The sequence below is a fragment of the Lissotriton helveticus genome, chromosome 6 (genome assembly GCF_964261635.1).
Source record: "Lissotriton helveticus chromosome 6, aLisHel1.1, whole genome shotgun sequence".
Classification (NCBI taxonomy): domain Eukaryota; kingdom Metazoa; phylum Chordata; class Amphibia; order Caudata; family Salamandridae; genus Lissotriton; species Lissotriton helveticus.
In genome coordinates, this window is record NC_136067.1 from 1643665706 (window position 1) to 1643685159 (window position 19454).

The window sequence follows — 19454 nt, forward strand, 5'->3', positions numbered from 1 at the left end:
CAAATAACGTACTCATATAAGTCACTGAAGAAATGCATTTCTCATAAGCAGATGTTACAGGAGATGAGGAAGCTATTAGTCAAGGGTATTGCTATTTACATACAAGGCCCTCAAAACCTGTTTTTAGAAAACAGTGGTTCTCCATCCAGTCGTCTGATTCCTATGCTGAACCTGGGCACATAGTGTAGGTCATCAAGAAGAGCCAACTGGCACCCGAATACACCTCTTTTTCTGGTCATGAGCATCTGAGGTTCCTAAATTGTATCAGGGAGCGAGAACTCCAGGTGGAGAGCTAAGAGGCTTGGTTGGGGGCTCAAAGACCCAGCGTTTAGACAAGATTCCTGTGTAGCGTGAAGCTGATGAGGGTCTATGGTGCTAGCAAGGTGGCCAGGTGTCTGGCCACAGTAACAGCATTCGGAAACAGCCAAGTTAGTGGGATTTACCTATGGTCATGGATGTGACGGCAGTCCTCCTGCTAGGCACAGAGGGAGACAGAAATGAGACAACATTAAGTTGCTGTAGTACCATAAAAGGTAGGAGCTTGGATTTGGTCTCAAAGTTAACCAGGTAAAACTGAAGGCCGAAGAAGCCATACGCCACTGTAATGGACCCTTCATGACACCAGTGGTTCCCAGATTCAGAGTTGAAGATAGAGAAAGAAACGTGGAAACCCTACAGTCATAACCATAATGAGAAATGGTGAGTGGACATAGAAAAGTCAACAAGCCCTGGGACACATTAATCAGCGAATATGAAAAATAAATGTGGTAATAGCCGGGAATCAAGTTTTAAGACCGTTCTGGAGGCATGAGAAACGAAGCTATGTAAGTTAGGGCATGAGGGCCCAGCGTTATTCCTATCCTGTTGGACTGACGAGCCGCATTCTTATGACAAGCCACTAATTAGCATACTTCGAGAAAGAGGTGAAAGAAGAAGTTGCACATCTGTTGCATGACAGAGACCCTGCTAGAAATCGAGACCCTAAATCTTGCTGAGAAGAGTAGGGGAGAAGGTGCAACAAGGAAGAATGGGAATCACAAAAAGAGGCATCTACACCCATTCGAAAAAAAGCTGAAGAATTATTATTTTTTTTTTTTAAACTTCTTTTTATTGGTAGTTCAAATTAAACCACATTACAGTAGAATAAACATACAGATCATCATGTTACCGCATCCCACATCCTAGCATAATACACATCGTTGTATATCTTGTACATAAGATACTCGTACAGATCCAAATATACATCATCATTTTGTACCGAGAGTGAAACCAACTGTTACTATACATCAGGGTTATTTTGCAGATAGGCTACCAAATACGTCCAATAGTCTCTAGTGCAAACAACTCGGGCTGGCTATAATCAGTAAGGCTGAGCCTTAGAATCAGAAACTACAAAGAGAAATGCCAATACTGATACTTTATGTAATACACTAATCTGTCAACCAAATAAAGACTGCTGTTCAGAATTGGGAATTGCTATTCAATAGCTATTTTTATTTTCAAAATATATTAGAAGGTGCAATTATTTTGACCTTAGTAACATAGGATTCGAACAGGGATTCCTTGGCAAAATAAACATCCTAAAACACCTATGTTCTACGTCCTACCCAAGGTACATAAACATCTTACCAAGCCACCTGGGAGGCTAATCGTGCCTGGTTGCGATTCCCTTCTTGAGCCAATAGCCAAATATGTTGATTGCTTCTTAAAGCAATTTATGGACTGTGTCACATCATATCTACAAGACACCACTGACTTCATTAATAAGTTAGAACTGGCTGATTTCAATAAGGACAATGACTTACTGGTCACCTTAGATGTTACACAACTTTACACTCAAATACCCCAAGACGAAGCTGTGGCAGTATTGGAATATTTTTTGGACCAAAGACCTAGACCAAAACAGGTGCCTACAAAATTTCTAGTGGATCTGGCAACTTTCGCCTTAAAAAAGAACTACTTTTCCTTTGGAAATTAATTTTACCTCCAGGTCAAAGGAGTGGCAATGGGGTGTCCTTTCACCCCAGAGCTGGCGGTACTTTTTATGTCACTCTACGAAGACACTTATGTCCACAACAACAACCCCTTCATCGAACATGTGTCCACATGGTGGCGTTTTATCGACGACGTCTTCATGATTTGGACTGGTGGGGAAGAAAAACTCATTTGTTTTTACAATTGGCTGAACACAAGAACCACAGATATACAGTTCGGCATATCCCACTCAGCAAGTAAAATCTCGTTCCTGGATGTAGAGGTATTTCCAGCTGAAGGCAAACTAGCAACCACACTATTTATTAAGCCTACGGACCGCAATAAGGCTTTACTTTTCTCCAGTAACCATCCACGGAGCTTAAAAGAAAATTTGCCATTCGGCCAATTTTTACGAGTTCGTAGAAATTGTTCATCCAATGAGGAATACAAATTGCATGCAGAAAATCTGGTATCCAAACTATGTGATCACGGGTACCCAAAAGAGCTAGTTCGCAACCTAGAGAAAATCTTCTTGAGCGAAAAAAACAATCCAAGCAAAAACGACAAGTTTGTGTTACCACTTATTGTCCCAACGCCAACAAACTCAAAAGGATTATTGGACAAAATTGGCACCTAATAAAAAACCTGGACGAAAGTTTAAACGCGCCACCTTTGTTCGTGTTCAAAAAGGAGAACAGCATTGCTAACTATGTGGTACGAGCAGCGATCAAAAAAGAGGGTCAACCCACCTTGAGACAAATGATGGGACTGACTCCGGTTGTTGGCCATCACAAATGTGGCACATGCCTTTGTTGTGACCTGACCATAGAGGGATCACTCTTTCAACACCGTGGCGTCTTGTGGAAACATGAAACCTTCAGTAATTGCAAGTCGAAATTTGTAGTATACGGAGTTTTATGCCCATGTGGACTCCTGTATATTGGGAAAACCAATCAAGAAATCCGCAACAGAATCTCGCAACATAAATCGAGAATAAAAAATAAAGTTGAAACTGCACCACTGGTCAATCACTGGATCCGATGTAAACATCATATAAATGAACTAAAATGGACCGTTATTTCTCGAGTCGAGAAGGACCCACGCGGTGGCGACTGGGACCTTAAATTATCAAAAAGAGAAGCACATTTGATTGTGAAGTTTGATACAGCTGTAAGAGGACTGAATGAACTGTCTGAGATATACAAACTGTAGGACATCATTCACAATGAATAATCTTCCACTGCCTGTTTGTACCTTGAGGGCTAACTCCTTTCTACCCTCGTCCCTTTTTTTCACTGTCATGTTCCCCCCCCTTTTTTTACTATGCCAGGTACCCACGTCACACACATAGATATGTGAGACCGCCAGACGCTGTAAAGCAGTCAACTTCCATGTGACAGAATGTCATTTCACCCTTGGTTATTCGAGTACCGTAATGGTCGCATTCCGCATGCGCAAGGGATCAGCCTCTCCTTCAAAAAGTTACAGCGGATTATTTACCAAATACGCTTTGCGCATGCGCGAGTGACTAGTGCTGACTCTAACGCCGAAGGACTGTTTGAAGCGGACTTAATCCCGATCCCAGTAAGCTTAAATACCTATTACATCCCTACAAGCACTAAACTGCTTGTTCTACTCCGGGTTCATTTAGTCATCCAATTCCTTTACAGCAAGGCGACGTAACGATCATCGTGCCCTGCATAATCTACCCCGAATGTGGCAAGACTAGGTACCCCACGCAACACGCACCCTGGGAATCTCCGGGTAAGATGCGTGTATAATATGTTTATACTTGACGTTTTGTTCCTTCAAGTGTCCGTTGGTACTTACGTTTTATATTACCCCGTAGGCTTACTGTAAGTTCCCGTCAGCCTCCCAGGACACGCCATTTGGGACAGAGGTACTTTTACCAATTCTATCGACAGACTAAGTGTGGTGTTCTCTAAATTACAAGTTCCTTACAATTTTTCGTATCTTGTTATCTTTTTGATCTATTTCTATAGGCTGTTCCTACATCTCTACTCACTTGTCTGGATCCACTCACAGTGGTAAGCTGAGACTTTGTAGGTGTGGTAGTGCTCATTAGTGCCTTTTGAAAAAACTGCATACATGGAATTTCTTTTTTTCTCTTTTTTTCTCTCTTTTTTTCAGAATAGTTTGGCCCTGAAGAGAATCCCCACAACTGGTTGGGATTCGAAACACGTAGGCCTCTTCCCCTATTTGGTCTGCCTCGTTGTGTTGCCAGAGTGTTGATTTGTTGTCACATCTGCTCTGGCAACTTATACACTCACTTTTGTCTAAATATTCTTGAGAAAATTGATTCAATTGCATATTGAGGAGTGTATTGTATTACTTTCAACTTTATTTGATTTGTTAAGCAGACCCATTACTTTGCCCACTGGTATATTAATTTCCCAGGTCGTGTGAAGTATCTTAGCATGAATGTATGAGTGTTTGTGGTATGACTGTGACATGTTTGACCAATGATTGTGTGATTGATTTTATTCTATTGTTTTGTGTCCATCTCTGTTTAAAAATTGTTTATCAACAGTATATACTAAGGTCAAAATATTTGCACCTTCTAATATATTTTGAAAATAAAAATAGCTATTGAATAGCAATTCCCAATTCTGAACAGCAGTCTTTATTTGGTTGACAGATTAGTGTATTACATAAAGTATCAGTATTGGCATTTCTCTTTGTTGTTTCCAATAGTCTCTAGGGCGTGAGCCCGATGGCAGGTCTTCCTCATAAGGAAGTAGTGTTTCATGACAGTACGTCATGTCCTTAAGCCATTGTCTTGTTTGTGGTACATTTTTGCTATCCCAAGACAAAAGTTATTCGCCTTTTAGCCAATAGTAGCGCAATTAAGCAAAATGTACACTTCGCAGCCCGGACATCTCGAAAGAGGCCTAGCAAACATGTACAAACCGTACAATCTATTACAACCCCAGTCATGACACTTAATGCTTGTATCACCTTCCCCCAGTACTCCAACACAGGGGGACAATTCTATGCCAGGTGTATAAAGTCTGCAGATTCACACCGACATCGTTTACACCTAACATCTGGCCTTAGGTCGTATTTATAAAGTCTAGCCGGTGTGTGATAGGTTTGATGTAGATATTTATAGTGTAATATTCTCAAGTTTCCGTTGGGGGTTAACATTTCAGTAACTGAGCAAGCTGTCTGCCATTCTTTTTCAGTCAGTGGCATGTCCAATACCTCATTCCACCTTGCCCATGCTTTATGTGCATTGTCCGCTATCTAGTCCTGCACAACCGCATATAGTCGTGAAACAAGCTTTTTATCATTAGCTGACGTGATGATTAATTGTAGTGCATTTAATTGTGGAGGTTCTGCTGGGTATGTAGGGTAATACTTTTTAATAGCCCCTTGGAGTCTATGGAACGTGAAACGAAATAAGAGTGTTTGGTTGCTAATGTAGTCAAAGTCTCTCAATTGTCTGAACGTTCCCGCAGTATATAGATCCCCTAACGTATCAATTCCTGTCCGTCTCAGTAACCCCATTCCTACTTCCTCTTGAGTGACAGACAAGTTGGGGTGATGTAGCAGTGGAAGAGCAGGCGCATATATAGGATACTTGTTTGCTAACTTCCCTATTTTATCCCATGCAGCGTTTTTGTGGTGTCCACTGTGTTGATGTCCCTATTGTGTAATGGTGGTCTTTTATGCGGCAATATCGCCGTCAATGGAATAGGGTGGGCATCACTCTCCTCTATTACAGTGTGTGTTAAATAGGGTGTTCGATGATACCAATGCACATAAGTAGTACAGATGGAAATCCAGTAATTTAAAACCTCCCTTGGAGTATGGTAGTTGCATTGCGCGCATCTCAATCCTAGCTTGCTTACCCGCCCATATTAATTTAATTAGTAAGGATTGTATCTGTTGGAACACTTCGGATGGTGGCGTAATGGGGATATTGTTAGAGATACAGGAATTTAGGGAGCACCACAATTTTAACTAGCGCCAGCCTGTCAGCTAATGATAGAGGAAGTTTGATCCAGCGTTCAATTTTAGTCGTAATATTACTAATAGTTCTGCCATAATATTCACGTATTACAAGCTCGGGGTCCCTGTTAAACCATACGCCCAGATATCGCACTGAGTCTTGTTGCCATTTTAGAGGGAATTCTGTGGCGTGCGGAGTCGTGCTGTCCGTGAGGGGGATTATAATAGATTTGTCCCAATTTATTTGGCGCCCAGAGTGCTGGCCGTATTTAATGTATTCCCTCAACAGTGGCGCTAGATTGCCCTCTGGTTCTTTTACATAGAGTAGCATATCATCTGCGTACATTGATATGTGAAGTGGTCTCTCTAAAAACTGCAAAGCTGAGGATCGGTGCCATTGTCTTATTTTGCAAGCTAAAGGCTCTAATGCTAGAGCAAATAAGAGTGGGGACAGTGGGCATCCCTGCCGCGTTCCGCGTCCTATTGATATGGTGTCAGAAAGATAGTTATTAACACGGACTTGGGCTAAGGGCTTGGTGTATAGTAACTTAACCCATTGCTGAAAAACTGGAGGGAATCCCATTCTCTGGAGGACTGCTAACAGGTACGGCCATTCTATGGAGTCAAATGCTTTAGCTGCATCCAACATTACCACGGCAGCTTTAGTAGAGGGTATGAGGTAGTGCGTCAAGGCGAATAGCGTTCTGGTGTTGTGGGCTGTGGATCGGGTCGGGATGAATCCGGACTGGTCCGGCAATACCAATGCTGTCATGAGTGGCTGTAAGCAGACTGCAAGTAATTTAGCTAATATTTTGGAATCTATATCTATTAAAGAAAGCGGCCTGTAGGACTCGCAGTATGTAGGGTCTTTTGCTGGTTTCAGTAGAGCCACTAGGACCGCTTCCCGTAGAGTAGGTGGGAGAATAGTTTTCTCAAATGCGTCCCCATACATCGCTACAAGGTGCGGTGCCAATAACTCCCCAAACGCTTAATAGAATTCACACGTGAATCCGTCAGGACCTGGTGCCTTTCCATTTGGTAACGATCTGATAATCTCCATGACCACTTCCACCGTTATCGGGCGAGCTAGGTTTTGCCTTTGAGCATTGGAAAGCCAGACAATGGCCACGTCTTCCATATATGCCATAATCTCCACCGGAGTTGCGGTGTGGCGTGACTTATATAGCGTACCATATGCAGTTACAAATTCCCTCAGAATACCCTCAGTGGTGGTTTGCATCTCCCTATCTGGGCTTTGGATTTGTAAAACTACTTGCGCAGCGCGGCCCTCACATATTTTGGATGCTAATACCTTTCCTGGTCTCCCCCCTCACCAAAGGTTCTGGCCCTCGCTCGTTTCGTCCTGTATCTTATTTCATCCTCAGCTAGAGATTGATGTTCGGACATCACTTCCCTAATATCTCCCAGTAGCTTTGGATTTTGAGACTGCTCATATGCACGTTCCAGTTCTCTTAATTTGTTCTCACTTTTAGTTAGTTGCAAGCAAATGTCTTTTAAAATACCTGCATTGGTGCTCAAGCATACTCCCCGCAACGTTGCCTTAAAAGCCTCCCATAGAAGGCTCGGGTCTTCCGTGGAGGGTTCATTGATAAGGAAAAACTCAGATATGGCTTTTGTGATCGCATCCATGTAAACCGTGTCAGTCAATGCTTGGGCATTGAAGCGCCAGCTATATGGTGGTGGTACATAATGTGGCAGTGTTAATGATAACATAACGGGGTTATGGTCAGATAACGTCCTTGGGAGATGTTTCACGTCGCTAGTCCAGTGTAACGCTGTTTGTGAGCCTATCCAATAGTCTATGCGGGACCAAGTATTGTGTATAGCAGATGCATGCGTCGCTTCTCTACCCATCGGATTCTTAGTACGCCGCAAATCATACAGTATAAGGTCTGACATGATGTCATTCATTTTACGCATAGCTTTCCTGTGTGGTTCTACACATGGTCCTGATCTGTCTAGTTGTTCATTCAATACCAAATTAACCCCCCCCCCATATTAGCGTTCTGTCTGCTGTATCATGCAACTTCTGCCAAACATCATGAAAGAATTCCGGCTTATCTGTATTTGGACCATAGGTATTCACCAGCACTTCCCTCTGCCCTCTTAGCACCCCTCTTAGAATGACATATCTGCCTAAAGAGTCCACCTCGGATGTATCGATGGAAAAGTTTGTGCCTTTTTTTATTAATATGGTTACCCCCCTTAGCATAGGATGAATACAGTGAGTGGTAGCTTGATTCCGCCCATTTATAGTTTGCATGTAGAACTCGGAGCTAAGTGAGTTTCCTGGAGCATAACTATGTCGACATGCATTCTATCTAGGTATGCAAACATTTGCCTTATCTTCTTTGGGTTGTTAAGTCCCCGCACATTCCATGTCAATAAGTTCAAAGGACTCAGTCTTAACCTGTCTGCAACCATGACAGCAACTGTGAATCATGTCCCCATGCAATAATACAAGTCACAAATGCATCTCTCTCAGTACAGACATTAACAACTTTGGTATCAATCCAGCATGCAGTTTCAAAGCAGCCTTGGATTGTGGCGTTCCATCTTAAACACTCTGATCTGTAAAATATACCCTCACCTTCCCACCCCCCTCCCACTTCAGCACCCCCAACATGCCAAATCCCTGTAACTCCCAGAACACAACCATAACCAATCCGGGGAATACCCATTGGAGGGTCCGCCATGGGTGCACAACTTTATCCACCATAGTGGATGTGGTCAAGATAACGCTAGTAATGCAGCATAATAAACAATGGTTAATGACTAAATTCCAGTGCCCTTTTGGCATGTATCAGGTCTTCTGTGAGACCCATAATACTAGGCCATATAATACTGTCTTTACAGTCATTCCAGCAGTTCAAGAGAGAGAGCGTCATGCACTCACTCGAGTCTAATACTATAGTTGGTTAACCTCTAACTTACTACATTAGCATGGAAGTAACTCACGGAGCATGTCCGCATCATCATGAGCAGTTTCAAAGTTTCTGGCCTTACCAGTCCACTGGTTGGTCCCATGGTCCAAACGCAGCAGCTGCCCACTGACACAGTCGCTGTCACAGCTCAGCAGTTTCATGCAGCACTCATGCCACATTTACTAACCACTCATTTAGATGCCGGTAGTAGAAGATGCCCTCTCCACGCTTCAGATCCTGCTCAATATCCGTATCCCGCCATGAGCAGGGGGGGGCATTTCAGTCTGATTCCTGATTACGCTCCTCACGTCGACGATCCTTGCGTTTGGAGACAATCTTCTTGATGAATTACGTTACATGAGGACACACATTCATTTTTAGGCAAGGGGAGATTAAGTGATTTGCCCAGAATCATAGGAGGTTTCGGCGTCGTTACCGAGACTCGAACCCAGTTCTCCAGGTCCGAGGTCGAGCGCCCTAGCCGTTAAGCCAACTCCTCTCTCCAATTATACAATAATACCAATACGCATCAAAACAAATAAATAAATGCATGAGTTTTTATATGCAGCTTGACCCTGTAATTACATTATTTACATATGGTTGCTCCAGATAGGAAGATATGAGCGAGAAGATGCTCAAAAAGAGTGCCCGTGTAGGAAATTTGATTAGCGCATGAAAAGAGGAAGTCATACATTTAGCATAGCCATTATATATAAGCGTGGCCTGTTAAATTTATTTGTACATCATAAATGCGATCCCATTGCATAGGGGTAATAGATTCAATCATAGCTGCCCCTTTTATGGAGGAATAGTCAAATCCAGGCTTTGCAAAATGTCGAAATTTCGACCCGACAAAGGGGAGAGAAGCCAGTTAGAGCTTCAACAGCTGTCCTTTATCAGGACTCGGTGACAGAATAGAAGGGCGCAACCTGGAGTATTCAGTTCCCCGGTGAGGTATCTGCAAAATTGTTCAGAGGACAAGGGCCGACTGCCTCCTTGTTTAACCCATTCCATGCTCATGACGAGCTCAGCTCGTCATGCAGTACACTGCTTGTGTGCTCATGACGAGCTGAGCTCGTCATGAACAATGGAAATAATGGATCTGCAGCACAGAGGATGAATTGCTGTAGCATTCATGTGGTTAAAGGGGATCCTGAAAGAGACCCTTATGTAAAGTTGCTATAGTCGGGGGCTTAATTATGTTGTTAGAATAAAAATGTCCTAGCTGTGTTGTTTATATATTGTTCTGCGTAAGTTAGCATTCGCATAACCATTTTATGTTTGACCGCCATTTTGATCCATGATCAATCTCTTTCTCTGTGAGCTTTGGTAGTTTTCGTTTTCTCCAACGCTGGGCCTTGCTGTACTAATGGATACACTGTTCTTATTAGCGCATACCTTTCCCACCAGATAAGAGGCCTGCTCCCCCAGTCCAGCTGTGGGCACAGGCAGAACAACATTGGCATAAAGATAGTGTGTGCCTGGTCTCAGGATCGAAACTTATCCTTCTGTACCTACTTTGTGTAGCTGCTTCCATCTGGAAATTTCCAGTTTTGGCGTGCCTTCATTGGTTCTGAATCGTACATAATGTATCACCATGTTTGGTGATGTCAGTCCCTCTGCAGCAATCCACAGATACTGGGCTCAGGTCGAGTGTATCTGAATAAATACATTGGTTTGTATTCTGTACTGTCGGACCCACTCTTCATTTGTATAGAAGGCTGAGAGGTGGTTGCGAGTGACCCGGGTGGCCCTAATCTGGTCACTTCCTTCAGTTGGCTCCCGAAGAGGGACTCCATCGGGCGAGTGGTCCAACCCCTCCTGACGACGGGTGGGGAGGTCTAGGCCCCCATCGGGTTGGATGGTTGGACCGGGGATCCCTGCACGAGAGAGTTCCTAAACTCGCAGCTGCCCCTTCTGTCCCACCAGATGGTGTCTTGCCCAGCGGTCATCCCGACTGGAGTCCTGAACGGTGAAATCCTTGGATCTGACCGTTTGGTCCAAAGAGTCAGGAGTGGAGAATAAATTCATCCGACCTGTGTGAACCAGGTGAGTTTGTTTTGGTTCTTTGTGGATATGATACCATTTTAGTTTGTATTTGGCATGGGTTGAGGACCGATTTTTGAACAAAGTGTTTGTGTACACTTTGCCAGGCAACAAAACGAATTTGGCTCACTTTTGAAAATGCCTTGAATTAGCCGATTCTTGTTTTTTGTTGTCGTTGTTTTTCTACAGATGCTCGATTGGAAGAAGGTCAGCCAGTGCATCCAGAAGGTACTCCGAACTTTGATGTGTATGTGAAGCATGGCCTTGGCCCTATTATGTTTAGTACGCTATGGCACAAATATACGAGGGACAATGTCGAGTTGCAGTGGCCTTTGACGGGCCCTTTTATTAACAAAAAATTGGGTTTTTACAGTAGAAGTTTGTGAAAAGAAGTACACAGTTTGTTTGATTCTCTTCGAACATGGCAAAAGGAGGCTACACAGATGTGAATAAAAGCAGAGAAAGAGGCTTGGAAGGGGAGAATGCAAACATTGACTCAGAAAGTTGTCGCACATGATAGAGAGAAACAAGATAGGGATTTAACGTGAAGATAGGAGGTTTCGATTGAATACTGATAAATCTTACCTGACCCAAGAAGAAAATGATACGTTTGTGGAGCAATTGTTAGATACTTGACCCTCACCCCCATATGCCCCGCAGAGGATATATCCTGCTCTTCCCTCACAGCCCCAGCTACCTAGTTCTTCTGTCTCTGCTGTTTCTGATTCTCTTACTGTAGATCGGACTGCCTTTGCCACGGCACCTCCGGTCCTTTATTTGTCCTCGCCGTCTGTGGCAACTATGACTGTTAGTACTCCTGCAACACCTATTGCTTTGGCGCCTTTTTACCAGCTCTTACACCTGAGACGCAGCCGGCAGCAACGTTAGTGCCTCCTACATATGTTGCTACTCGCACTGTGTTCTTCCATCCACTGAGATTACCGAGTAGTGCGACACCAGTACGTGGATTTTAAAGAGCAAATGGGTCTGTATATGCGATCAGAGATGGGAGATGCAGAGAAAAAGGTAGTGGCTAATCAGGCTGTGCAGTGGGCCCAAAACCCCATTTATGGTGTGGAAGATGTGTGGAGTGTGATGACAGAATATGAGCTTTTTTTACAACAGCATACCCTTAAGCATATGTCTGCTACTTTGATCGGTCTTTGGGAGCAGTGTTTCAACGATGCAGCACCGCAGATTTTATATGATATTAAGGATCATGGATATGTTCCTGATATGGCGCCTGGTCAAGTTTTTGGTAATATTGCGAAGTTGGTTGCTTATCGGGGTAGACTGCTTGAGAAAAGCCCCACCCCGGTATCTCAGTTTCCAATGCGGGAGGTTCATCCTATCTATCACCCTGAGATCCTGGAGCTAAGGGATCAGCACAATGTTGTTACTAGACCAGGAGCAGTGGCCCGTTTCCAAGAACAGTGGGTTTATACTCCATGGAAAATGAGTGAAGTCTTGTCTCTTAAGACTTAGTTACCTGATCCTAGGAAGAATCCAGCTTCTTATTATGAAGAATTGACTGACGCCGCCTCCTCCACTGTAATGACACGTGCGGATATTGAAATGTTCTTTGGCTCGCTAGTTCTGGTTGATATTTGGAGACCAGTACAGACACAGGATCATGCTGCGGAATTAGGTGGTACCTGGGATCAAATTAAGGTATGGGATCAGGAACGGAAGCCAGGTGATTAGTCTAGACCAGAGATACTTGCTTTGCCTGTCCGTATTATTATGTATATGCATTCTCTTATTCTTCCGAGAAAAGTTGATTGGGACAAGTTATCTGCTTATCGTCAGAAGAAAGATGAGAATGTGTCAGATTTTTTCACTCAGTTTGAAGATGTGTTTCTAGATTATAGTGGACAGGATTTGTCTATTGAAGGTGGTGTTTGATTGTTTGTTATTAGATTTGTTTCCATTTTGCTTCCTGAGATTGTGACCCGATTGCAGGCTTCCGAGAACACCTGGTCCACATCTTTCCCTTCTGTTATTTTGAATATGGCGCAGTATTACGAACACAGGGAAACTGAGGTTAAGGAGAGAATGGAGAAGAATCACAAGGATTTGAAGGCAAAGGTGTTGTTGTAGCAGGCTTCTAGGGGTAATGGTAGAGGACGTGGTGGTTCGGCCCGACAGCTTCCACGCACTAGCAGGCCGCCAAATACCACGCCTTTAGGACAGAATCAGTATGCGTATTGTAAAGAAGAGGGACACTGTTGTAGCTAGTGTCCTGTGCTTTTGCAGTAGGTGGTGGTCCCTAGAGGATGAGGTTGTCGTTGCCGGGGTATTGGAGCTGGTGGTCAGGACACGGCTCAGAATGCTGTGGCCTCGCAGGGTCGTTCTGATAAAAATTATTTTGATGACCCTCGGGGAGGACAGTATTATCATGATGATTATGACACGGATGAGGTGACATGGATATCTTACAGCTAGCACAGCCAGGGACAGAGTGAGGGACCAGTTTAGATACCTGTAGATCAACGCGATCTGCATGTTAGTGCGGATGTGCATGCTCGGCTAAGGAGTTTTTGGTGGATACAGGTGCAACAAACAGTTCTATTTCTCGTTCCCTTGTTCCTGGGGCAGCTCTTGCCATAATATTATTTTGGTAGGTTTTTCTGGTTTACCCGTGTGAGCCCTATTTCAAAACCTCTTGCGTTGACTATTGATCATTTGACTGTGGATTCGCCATTCTTGTAGACATCTAATTGTGGAGAAAATCTGATGGGTTTGGAGAATTGCATTCTATGATTTACTGCTCCCCGGCGGGTGCTTACATGACAATGGGTCTGGATGTAGTGCGCGCTACGCAGTGCGTGTCCAAAGATGCGCCTCTTTCTGTGGAGTTTAAAGATGTGCCACCTACATCTGGGTGACAGGTGACACATATATGGAACTGTTACAGATATTGCCAGCTTTGATCCAAGTTAAAGACAATGCTATTTTACCTCTCATCCCTCAGTATAAAATACAGCAGGCATGTGAGCGAGCTTTATTGCAAATTGTACAGGATTTGATTGAGAAATGAGTGGTTGAGGAGATGACTGCTAATGTTTGTAATAGCCCTATTCTTCGCATTCTCAGACACCTTTGGGTTCTTCTGATGATCATGCAGATGTTTATCGCTTTGTAATTGACTTGCGTGAAGTTAAGAAAATAGTGATTCCCCAGTTTCCCGTGGTTCTTGACATTACCACTCTTTTGACAATGATTCCTTATTCTGCTACATTCTTTTCTGTCCTTGATTTGAAAAACCAGTTCTTCAGAATGCCCATTCATCCTGACAGCAGGTATCTGTTTGGGTTCACCCTGGCCGGTAGAAGCTTTAGCTTCTGTTTCACTCCTCAAGGCTATACAGACAGTCAGAGTATCGATAGTCAGGCATTAAAAGGTCAGCTGGATTGTCTAAAGTTGGGAAGACCTATACCTCCTCTCTTTTTTGAATGTTTGAGTTTTACCAATGCTATTCTGGATTTCTTACCTTTCCATATAAACTCGGTGAATGCCTTATCCGTCTTCCTCAAGAAGTCATCGGGAGTCTTCGGTTAGAATCATTCGGTTAGAGTAATCGGGAGCCTTCCTGTGTAAACAAGGAGCAGCATGGTTTATTGAGAACCCACACTACCGCCCTGTATGGTTGGGAGTGGAAAAATACCTAGCTAAGAATATCCCCCTCCAGGCCATCATGTCAATGCGTACGTCCTTCCTACAACATTCCAAGTATATCATTCAGAACATGAAACAGGCACTTCTATGCTTAGAAAAACATTCCAACATCAAACTTACTGACTCCAATATGACTGCACTTTGGTTTAACCCTAAATTCAGAATATATAACAACCTAATCTTCTGGCATGACTGGTCTCAAAAAAGTATTAACATGATCCAAGACCTGTATAGGGACTCCTCGCCAAAGGCATTCTCTGTATTACAAACCAAGAAGGACCCATCTAACATGGACCTATACAAGTTTCTGAAACTTAAAATCAAAATATCTAAACATCTGATAAGCCTAGCAGCCTCCCTTCCAAGCAGATTGACACAACTCCGCAAAACTGGCCACGCAATATCAAATATATATAAATGAATCCTCTCCAAGCCAGAAAAGAACATTGCAGAAAATGAAAAGAATGGGAAACAGAAGCCAACTCCGCACATGATCATAAACAGAGCTCATTGGACTCCTGCCAAGCTATACAAACTCAACCTCATCCAATCGCCACTATGCTGGAGCTGTGAATTCCACATAGGAGACCTCCCACACGTGCTATTTTATTGCCCAATTCTACAACCATTCTGGGACAAGATCTATGATTACATAACACACACTCTTCATATCACTCCAATTAGAGAATTTTCATATATCCTGCTAAGATTCCTTGACCCACAAGTACACCAAGATAATGAACAAGACCTCCTGGAATTAATGCTTACCCTAGCATGCAAAATAGTATTGGGCAACTGGAAGGACTTCAAATAAGTCAACTTTAAGAAGTGGCAGTAATGGCTAATTTTCCTAAGAGGTGCAGATAACACGGTCCTACAGCTCTCTACACAGCGCTCGACACATAGAAAAATGTGGAATGCCATGGATGTTTCCTCTTTCATCTATGACCCTCCATGACACCCCTCGAAATTAGAACTTCTCGAGACAGATAATGCTTAACTCTACAGACCTACCTTGAACATATTTTACAGAAGTCTTCTACCTTGAACATATTTTACAGGAGTCTCTCTTAACGTGCCCATGTAACAAAACTGTGAGTCAGTGGCTTATATTTTATATTTAATTTCTGGTATTTTACTTCTACTTTATTTTACTGTACTTGTCCATTCATTTTGTTACTGATGCACTCTGTGTTAATTAAGTACATTGTACTTTGTACTACTTAGGTGCATTGGTTGCACTCTCTGTTTTACTTTTCAAAAAATGTCAATAAAAATTATTTGAAATAATAAGAAAGGTCAGCTGGATTCCTTGTTGCTCCCTACAGGTAATGTGTTGCTTCATTATGTCGATAACTTGCTCATCTGCTCTGATACAAAAAAAGGTTGCAGAGACCGTTAAATAGTTGTTGCATTTAGCTCAGCATGGCTATAAAGGATTCCTGTCCAAATTTCAGTATTGTCGACAAGGGGTCACCTACTTAGGTCACCTACTGTCGAAGGAGGGTAGGAGATTAACCCCTGAGCAAATCAGGACCTTTGGTAAAATGCCCGCTCCGCAAACTCAAAGATGTGCGCGCTTTCATAGGTATCCACTTCCTTTTGCTGGCAGTGGATGCCTAGCTATTCGCTGTTAATCAAGCCCTTGCTTGCTCATACACTAAAAGATGTGCATGAACCCCTGCCCTGATTGTCAGCAGTCTTTTGAGCAATTAAAAACTGCACTTTGCTCGGCTCCAGTACTTGGCGCCCCCGACTATACTAAACAGTTTGTGTTGTACGTCCATGAGATGGCTGGTTGCGTGCTTTCTGTTTTAACACAAAAATTTGTAGATAAGCAACTGCCGGGTGCTTACTTCTCTGCTGTGCTTGATCCAGTCGCACAAGCCCTCCCAAGCTGTCCTAAGAGCGGTTACGGCCGTGGCTGTCTCGATAAGAGGACTGGACTCATACTTCATACTGACCTCACAGTCATGGTACCCCATGTTGTGGATACACTTTTGAATAAGACAAAGATAGAGCACCTCACTGGTGCACGTCATACAGGCTATGAATTAACGCTGTTTGCAAAACATATTACGGTCAAACGATGTGCCACTCTGAATCCAGCCACGATACTACCCCTCCTTCTGAGAATGAGGAGCTCGACATACATGATTGTATATTCTGGACAGAAAAAGAGACGAAAGGACGGATAGACTTGACGGATATTCCCTTTTTTGATCCCCAAGGGGATCCATATGTCGATGGCTTTTACTTTAAATGACCAGATGACACTACAACTGTTGCATATGCTATTACTACGCTGCGTACACTAGTTGATACATCACAAGTTCCCTATCAGTCGACCCAAGCTGCAGAGCTCGTTGCCCTAATACGAGCCTGCGAATTGAGCGAGGGACTTGTTGTTAATATTTATACTGACAACCAATACGCCTTTCTAGTCGGCCATAATTTCAGGCGACTCTGGGCAGAGAGAGGGTTCCTTACTTCCCCTGGTACAAAGATCCAGCACGGTCACCTTATATATAGGCTTTTATCCGCTTTGACACTCCCTAAGAAATTGGCAATAGTAAAGGGTAGCACCCATAGGAAAGTTACTGACAATGTAGGTAAAGGGAACGCTTTTGCAGATCAGACTGCTAAGGAAACAGCCCGGACTAGAATGAAAATAATTTTTGTAGCAGGTCCTGCTAGGTGGTTGCCTGAGGTCACCATGTTGGAGGATACACTTGAGAACTTGAAGGAGATACAAAGTGAAGCCACAGTACAGCAATTGTCAGTGTGGAAAGAAAGTACAGCACAGTTGAACGATGAGGCTTGTTGGATTGACAGGTCAGGGAAGCAGAGGCAGATGTTGCCAGATGCGTATGTTCTCCCTTTGGTCACGATGGCTCATGGCCCAGCCCATAATAGTGCTAAGGGTATTTGCAAGTTGTTAGACCCTGTATGACAGAATGATAATGTCTCAAAAACTGCGGCACATTTAGTGAAGTACTGCATGGTGTGCATGATGCACAATCCTGGGAAAGGTACCCTTACACCACCTGGTAATTTTGCACCACCCACTTTCCCTTTTGAGGTCCTCCAGATGGTCTATATTGATTTAGAGGGTCAATAATTTGAAGTACTTGTTGGTACTTGTTTGTGCATTCAGTAAATGGGTTGAGGCTTACCCCACTAAAGACAATACAGCCATTGCGACTGCAAAGGTACTCCAGAAGGAGTTCTTTCCTCGTTTCAACTTGCCCCGTTTGATCTGGAGTGATAACAGAAGTCACTTCAATGCCAAGGTCATTCAGTTAATTTGTGATGGTTTGCATATAAAACAGATGTTTCATGCAGCAAACCACCCACAGTCAGCAGGTTTGGTTAAGAAGTATAATGGTACTCTCAAACTGAAATTGATAAAGATTCAGGAGACAACAGGGTTACAGTGGCCAGATGCTTTACCGTTGGTTCTTTTGTTTACATGAACAGCAGCACATTCTACAACAGTATTGTCTCCCTACAAGGTCGTGTTTGGACACCCTCAAATGTCTGGGGCATCCTGCGCCCTCATAGGATCTTAGATATTGAGTATCCATTGTTGACAGACTTTCTTTGCCAGTTAACTGAAAATTTGCGTTATATTCACCAACAGGTCAGCGATTCCCTTCCACCCACACCAGAGGGGCCAGGACACGATATTAGTCAAGAACTTCCAGCGAAAGAAGAGGTCGGAGCCCTGCTTGAAGGGACCTGAACAGGTCCTCCTGGCCACTCAAACCGCCGTGAAGGTCGCTGGCCGATAGAACTGGAACCACGCCAGCCACTGCAGCAGGATACCCTTACCCTAGGATCAGTGGGTGGAGAACGGCATAGGGGACACTGAGTGTGAGAAGGTGCCTCAGTTTGTCCCCTTCAATGATGCAAAGTTAACATGGACCCAAACGTATGCAGAGAATGATAAAGTGCTAAATGCAGTGCTCCCTCCAGAAATTCGAGCCATTAAGAAGCCACTGTTTGTTGACCCCTCTGTGCCTTGAGTCACCAGGCACAATTTGCGTCCTCGGCTGAGGAATAGTGCACCAAAGGAGAAGTCAGATTAGCCAGGAATGGACTGTGTAAGTTAGGGTGTACTTTGCTATAGTACCAACTGTGTTAGTTCAGATTGTCGTGAGATTGGTGCACTGTTCTGACATAGGACAGGATAGATCGAACATGCTCCCTAGGAGGTGGGTACATTATCCTGTCTGACGTAGGATTCATCATGAGCTTAGGACTGAGCAAGATCCACCGCCAGTGCTCAAGAGCGCCAACGTTGATGAACAATAGGAGCCTGTACCAGTGAGGCTCTGACGGACACTGTGAACACTTACCTTTACTATCAGTTTTATTGCATTCCTTTTTCTTGCAACATAATGCATCCGTTTGGTCGGCTTATTGATGAGGAGGAACAGCCATTTGCACCACCGCATTTAGCACAGGGTTGGACTACAAAGAGTAAAATAGTTGGCATATTAATTGTTGTGATTACGCTATTAACAATACTTGGAATATCATAGTTTCCAGAGGAGAAATATCCTGTACTTTCCTTGGTTGGTACAGCGCCCACTCCCTCTGAGCATGTTTTTGTCACTTTGGCTCCACACAAAGAAGGGAATAGGTTGTCCTACACCGATAATGTCTTTATACAAATGTTGCATCATACTCCTAATGTATCTAATACAACTAATTGTTGCGTTTGTGGGTTGGTCCCTTCAGTCACTCATAAAAGCGATATCCTGTTGTCTATGCCACTGTCGTATATGAGTAGCTGTGATGTGAGGGTATTGTTTCGGCTGGTGTGCTACC